This window comes from Octodon degus, unplaced genomic scaffold, assembly GCF_000260255.1.
Source record: "Octodon degus isolate 3935 unplaced genomic scaffold, OctDeg1.0 scaffold00125, whole genome shotgun sequence".
Classification (NCBI taxonomy): Eukaryota; Metazoa; Chordata; class Mammalia; order Rodentia; family Octodontidae; genus Octodon; species Octodon degus.
This window is the reverse complement of record NW_004524701.1, coordinates 5,505,526-5,510,537: the sequence shown is the minus strand read 5'-3', so window position 1 is coordinate 5,510,537 and position 5,012 is coordinate 5,505,526. Positions and strand designations below refer to the sequence as shown.

The window sequence follows — 5,012 nt, the reverse complement described above, 5'->3', positions numbered from 1 at the left end:
TGAGAGAGAGAGGGAGAGAGAGAGAGAGAAAAGAGAGGGTACTCATGTAGGAGTTAGTAAAGAAACAGCTAGTTAAATGATTAAAGTTAGAGGAGTACACAAGTCCTGTTCAGAATATAAGGTATATACTTAAATTTTAAAATGTTATTACAGCAGATACCTCATTGTTACTAATGTTTTTACTTCATTTGTCCAAACAAAACAAAATTTTACAACAAAATAATGGGAGAAGAGCTGGCCAGATAGCTCAATAGACTAAAGTGCCTGCTTAGGCAGATGCAGGGGCTGGGGTTCGATACCCAGTGTACCGTGCCAGCCCCATGCCCAGAGCGTGCTGAGACTGTGATTGAGACTGGGCTTGGTGGTGTGCACCTGTAATCCCAGCACTTGGGAGGCTGAAAACAGGAGGATCACTACAAGTCTGATCTGTGTAGTGAGACCCTGTAGACCCCGTACTAACTACATTTTAAGATAGGAAATAATAGAACAATAATAGTTAATACACTGCTTATTGTTTTCTTTAAGGTAGCTGCTCAGAGTACCAGATAAGGACAGAAAAAATCTACAGTCTATGTAGGCATGAACCTTCCTTTTCAGGGAATTAAGAGACAGTGATAGTATAACTAACTTTTTTTCCTTTTCCTTTCCCTTTCCTTCCTTTCCCCTTCCTTCCTTTCCCCTTTTCCCTATCCGGGTTCCTTTTCAGTTGTGTATAATTTCTGCCCATTGCACAATATCTATTTCACATTCTAGAACATATCAACTTTTATAGCTAGCTACTTTCACTTCAGCCCACTATGCCATTACTCACACCACTTTCTGGTGCCACTCTGGATGCCCATTTCATGAATGTCTGTGAGGTGGGCAGGCTTGTAAAACTATTACGGTCTTCTCCTTGTCCACTCTTTTTACAAGATCTGGCATGATGTCTGGCATCTTACTCTTTCCCAAAGTCAAAATGACCACAAAAAGTAAACGTTCTATATGGACTCAGGATATGGAGGCAGCCAGAATGACATCACAGACACCCTCATGAAAGACTCTCAGCACAGCTCCAGAAAGTGACAGGAGCGGTGGGATGAGCGGGTCTTCAGCAGTTATGACAGGTTGCTGGTAACGTATCTTTTACTGCAATGCATTTTTTAAATTTAGACATTCCCTGTATGTTTCAATTATCTTATGTATCTATTTGGTAAGGAAAAGCAAGGAAAGAAAAGGTTTGTACAATAATACAAAATATTTCTCTAGAAATAATAAATTAATTCTTAGATCAAATCAAAATAGGACTTATCTTCCCTTCAGGTGCTATTGCTTTTTCCTTCCCCCTTCATAGCAGTGAAATACTCCCGCGAGGAATATTCAGGAGTAGCTCCCAGAAGGGGCTGCTTTTGGTGAGAGGAGAGAAGCTCTAAGAAAGCTTCCTTCTGCATCTAGCCAATCTTCAGTGTAAACCAATCTTCATACTAGCTCAGGAACTCCAAGTGACTCACAAAAAGAAGTTAAAAAATGATAACAGCAACAAGGCAGCAGGCAAACTTGCTTAGAGAGCAGTCATGCTTTTGGCTACTCTGGGGAGAGAATGCAATTGTGGAGGAATAGGAATTTGAAATGTCACGTTTCTCTTTCCCATTCTGGATTGTGGTTACTTGGGTGTATTCAAGTTATGATAACTGAATAAGTTGTGTAATTGTCTGTTGTTATATTTTACCTGTAAAGTTCATTAAAATAGAAAGAATAAATGAATGATTTTTACTTTATAATAGAAAGCAATGATGCAGAGAAGCACTTGAAGAGAAGCCATAGAGGTCTGTATTTGGATGTTTGCACTTTGTGTAACTATATTGAAAATTGAATTTTAAAATATGATGGCTGAAGATTTCTGAACCTGTGTCACTAAAAGACAGGAGATGTTCACCCTCTACCTCTGAGGTACCACTGAGGCTCATATATAAAGGACATACTGTTCACCTACATTTCTACCTGAAGCTCACAGAGAAGCTTTAGATATTCCCCAAACTAAATTTATCACCTCTCTCACTGGCCAGGCCAGTTGCTTCACTGTGTTTCCAGGACTGATAAATGTAGCCACCATTCAGTTTCCCAAGTCAAGATCTGGGAAGTTAAAATGTAATCATTCAAGAAATCAGTGTAAATTGCGTGTGGTGGCACATACCTATAATCCCAGCACTTGGGAGGCTGAAAACAGGGGAATCACTACAATTCCAATTTGTGTAGTGAGACCCTATAGACCTTGTACTAAATACTTTAAAAAAGAAAGAAAGAAAAATCAATCAATCAATCAATCAATCAATCAATCAATGTGTTCTTGAGCATCCAGGTGTTCCCATCTGTTGCCCTCTTCACACCTGATTCAGGTTCAGAGCTTCCCACCTTCCCCTGCACTGCTGTAACAGTCACCTGATGTGTCACTGCTCTGGTCTGGTCCTCATGCACATCTGCCTTTTTCAGTGCAGACAGCAGACTCTTTACTATCTCTAGGCAATGAAAAGAAGGGTTATTTTAGGAACCATTTCTTTGAGGCAAATTATATGAGAAAAAGGCAAAAAGGAAAACATAAGCATCAAATTTCACATATACTTCAAAATTAGGAAAAGTTATTTAGTTTAGACACATTCTATCTTTGATTAGCATTCAAGAAGACTGACTTCTCAGCGACTCATATTAACACATAAGTCAAAATTTAAAAATAAATGTTTATTTTCAAACAGAAAAGTCCCAAAAAGCTGTTTTGTATAACACAAACTAAAACTTACCATATTTTTTCATGATTTTTTAATACATTGAATTTGTACTTCAGAAATTTTGGTGAATGGTAAATATGAAATTAAACACAGATATGATATACGTTAGAAATTTTATCCTAGCATAAAAGTTTAGGCTGATGAGATAGCTCAGCAGTCTAAAGTGCCTGCTTAGGCAAGCTTGGGCAAGCACAGGGACAGCAGTTTGATCCTGGCCATGCCAGCCCCACCTTCAGAGTGGGTTGAGCCAGTCACAAAAATAAATAAATAAATAAATAAATAAATAAATAAATAAAATAATAAGAAAACCTTAAAAATCAGGATGTATACCTATGAGAGAGTGCGTGAGCACTCCTCCTACTTCAGAGGACTGAACAGGCAATCAAAGAACACAAATGGAAGATTTTACCATGAAAACGACAGCATAGAAAGACGACCATCATCAGCACTATACACATAATAAATATTGCACACTAGGAGCACATATGAAATATTACCTTTTTGGCTTTTCAGTGCTCCTTGGCGTCTCTCTATAAAGGCAGGATGACAATCACAATTAACTGTCAGGGTCAGAGGTGATTTCCTCAGAGAGCCACATGGCCCAGGGCCTGGGCTCTCCCGGCTCTCTGAAGGCAGCTTGGGAATGGGACAGTAGCCACTTTCTGGCTCGGGGAACCCAGGACGGATGTGCTGGACCGAGGCCCTGGAGGACTCCTGGGGGGAGCTGGCAGGGTCAGGCCCAAGGCTCAGCATCTCCAAGGAAATATCCCCCATGGGTCAGGCCTTGGGTCCTGCAGAAGCCCCAGGGCTGAAGGTGCTGGTGGAGTTGGGGATGAGCCTTCGCAGCAGCCGCACCCATGTGGCCATGTCAATGCTCATCTGCCTCGCAAGCTGGAAAGCTTTTCCTCGCTGCTTGGAGAAAATTTTTTCTGCCTCTGGAGCTGGAGGATTCTCTTGATGACAGGGTTACAGAAGGTGACCTCAGCCAGCAGGGAGCCCTGTGGCTCCATGTCCAGCTGCACCTCATGCTGCTCATTGTCCAGGAGATCCTCCAGTTTCAGGAACTTGAGAGCACATAGGCCCCGCTGGTACCACCAGAACATGGCCAGCTACAGCTCTCGGTCCCACTCCAGCTCTAAGGTAGAGCTCTGGTCTCATGCACTAGACCCACATGGCTTCCAGGACATCTGTCCCACCACCATGTTATCCAGCTTCAGCACAGTACTGACCTCGCTCGTGTTCTCTGGCTCTGCTTTGAGGCTACTTCGGCCACTGAGGCTTCCACTTCGGCTGTAAAGGCTCCAGCTTGGGTGGCTCAGGAAGGGGGTGCGACTGTGAGAGGTCCCAGGTGTCCCAGAGGATGAGGGATTCCAAGGGATGTTCTCAGGAAGGTTCTTGCATCCTACCACATGTACCTCACCTCTGACCCTTGAGGACTTCAAATTCCTGGCAGTGCTAGGCCGGGGTCACTTTGGGAAGGTGTTGCTTTCTGAATTCCGGGCCAGTGGGGAGCTCTTTGCTGTCAAGGCTTTAAAGAAAGGAGACATTGTGTTCTGGGAAAGTGTAGAAAGCCTGATGTGTGAGAAGAGGATTCTGGCTGCTGCAACCAGTGTAGGGCACCCTTTCCTACTGAACCTGCTCTGCTGCTTCCAGATGCCAGAGCATGTGTGCTTAGTGATGGAGTACTTAGCTGGTGGGGACCCCGTGCTGCACATCCTCAGCGACGTGTTCTCAGAGCCCCATGCTGTCTTCTGCTCAGCCTGTGTGGTGCTGGGGCTACAGTTCCTCCACGAACACAAGGTTGTCTACAGGGACCTAAAGCTGGACATTTTGCTCTTGGATACTGAGGGCTAGGTCAAGATCACTGATTTCAGTTTCTGCAAGGAAGGCATGGGCTACGGTAATCGGACCAGCACATTCTATGGGACCCCCAAATTCCTGGCCCCTGAAGTGCTGATAGACACGTCCTACACTCGCGCTGTGGACTGGTGGGGCTGGGCGTGCTGCTGTATGAGATATTGGTTGGCGAGTCCCCGTTCCTGGGGGATGAGGAGGAGGAAGTGTTCGACAGCTTCATCAATGATGAGGTTTGCTATCTCTGTTTCCTGTCTGCTGAGGTTATTGGCATCATGCGAAGGCTGCTGCGCAGGAACCCAGAGCAGAGGTTGGGGTCCAGTGAGCGTGACACAGAGGATGTGAAAAAGTAGCCCTTCTTCAGGACCCTGGGCTGGGATGTGCTTCTGGCCAGCC

General features: G+C 44.3%; 1 pseudogene; it reads left to right on the top strand.

The window, feature by feature from the left end:
* The first annotated feature begins 4,139 nt into the window (after positions 1-4,139).
* The window catches only part of LOC101577633, a 134,500-nt pseudogene continuing 133,627 nt past the window's right edge, over positions 4,140-5,012 (top strand).